Source organism: Mandrillus leucophaeus, unplaced genomic scaffold (assembly GCF_000951045.1).
Source record: "Mandrillus leucophaeus isolate KB7577 unplaced genomic scaffold, Mleu.le_1.0 Scaffold1035, whole genome shotgun sequence".
Classification (NCBI taxonomy): Eukaryota; Metazoa; Chordata; class Mammalia; order Primates; family Cercopithecidae; genus Mandrillus; species Mandrillus leucophaeus.
The window spans coordinates 333177-335156 of record NW_012098488.1 but is presented as its reverse complement, the minus strand read 5'-3'; the positions used below and the strand labels follow the sequence as shown (position 1 = coordinate 335156).

General features: G+C 41.0%; 1 pseudogene; it reads left to right on the top strand.

Annotated features, from left to right (window-relative positions):
* Positions 1-1391: 1391 nt before the first annotated feature.
* LOC105538906 overlaps positions 1392-1980 on the top strand; it is a 148540-nt pseudogene continuing 147951 nt past the window's right edge.

The window sequence follows — 1980 nt, the reverse complement described above, 5'->3', positions numbered from 1 at the left end:
AACTTCAGGTGTAAGAGATTTGTGGTGAATGTAGTTATGTTTGTGTGTGAGTGTGTACCTATTTTGAGAAGAAAAGACAAACATTAGATCAATATAGATAATTTTTAAAAGTGTTGATAATTTACTAGGCAGATCAAAACCTCAAAGATTCTGAAAGCAAATCTATTTTCTCTGCTTTATGTTGAATTCATTTATCTAAAATCTTATGGCCCTTTGGCTCAGAATCTCTATGGAAATCCTGTTTTTTTCTTGCCTGTTTCTTATACTGGACCTAGTATATAATTTTCTCATTCCAAGGTTCATGAAGTATTCCTTATATGATGTCCTCTGGGATTATAAGAACGACTTTTATGAAATGTAATCATGATCAGAAAATAACTTTTAGACGTTAGTGTTTCTACAGTGAGTGTTTTAAGTTACATTCCATCCTTTTTCTTTTAATTGGAGAACTCCATTTAAGCCACTTTTTCTTTCATGATAATTCTTTTTGTAATTGACATAACCAAGTTTATTGAGCCAATTTGTTTATGTAAACAATAGGAGGCTTCATACATCATGAGGTTGTTTAGGCACATAAATGAACATACACAGGGGAGTGCTCACTGTGTAATAGAAGCTCCATAATTAGCAGTAAACATGAGAGGCCCAGGGACTGTCATCTTTGTTCACTGAATTATGCCAAGCATCTAGAAAACTGACTTTACACATTGTGCTGAAAATATATGTACTGAATAAACAAACCTCAACAAGAACCTCCTCAGATATCTGAGTTGGGTAGGGACTCCTCTTCAGCACCCTAGGAAGTTTGTTCATTCTGTGTCAAGGACAAAATCCAGCTAGAAAGAATCTCAAATGTGGTTTACCAATGCAAAAACAGCTTTGCTTTCTAGGTGCTGTTTCAAATGTAGAGGAACACAGACCAATGGAGGAGAATTTCTTGGGCAAAAAGACAAAAAAAAAAAATAGAAGCAACCAGAACATCCTAAGTAGCCTTTGTACAGAGCCAGGCACTAGGCATCTGCTTGCTGTGTCTTATGCCATTTAGTCCCTACAAGAACTCTATGAGGTTCATCTTCTCACTTTTCAGAAGCATAGACAGGCTCAGAGAGCTGCAGTGACATCTTTAGTACCCACCTGGTAGCTTACAGAGTCATCACTGTGTCTTGAAGGAGACAAGACACTACTAAATAGCTTACCCAGGAACTGTGGATTGGTGGTGAAGTCCTGGTGGGAACCCAGGAAGGTGGTAAAGAAGATGTGTCAACCAGGAAATCTAGTACCAGAAGCTGATTCAGCTTCTCTCTTGTACCTGGCTGGGAGTACCTGCATTATTCTCATCTCAAAGTTTAGGGTAGACTTATTTTTATATGGAGGGGAACAAGAAGAGGCATATGGTCAATGACAGCACTGTGAACCACTGGCAGATTGGGGACTGGGGCTTACACAAGGAAGGTCCTGTTCTTCAGAGACTTGTGCATGTGGAGGACACAGGTGTCCGTGGTGAAGAAGGTTCTAGGCTTCAAAAGTTTTATGTGGGCCATGTGCAGTTGCTCACGCTTGTAATCCCAGCACTTTGGGAGGCTTGTGAGTGGGTCAACTGAGGTCAGGAGATCAAGACCAGCCTGGCCAGCATGGAGAAACCCCATCTGTAGTAATAATACTAAAAATTAGCCAGGCCTGGTGGCGGGCGCCTGTAATCTCAGCTACTGAGGAGGCTGAGGCAGGAGAATCGCTTGAACCCAGGAGGTGGAGGTTGCCATGAGCCAAGATCGCACCATTGCACTCCAGCCTGGATGACAAGAGTGAAACTTCATCTGAACAGGGATGCCCTCTCTCACCAATCCTATTCAACATAGTGTTGGAAGTTCTGGCTAGGGCAGTCAGGTAAGAGAAAGAAATAAAGGGTATTCAGTTAGGAAAAGAAGAAGTCAAATTGTCCCTGTATGCAGATGACATGATTGTATATTTAGAAAACCCCAT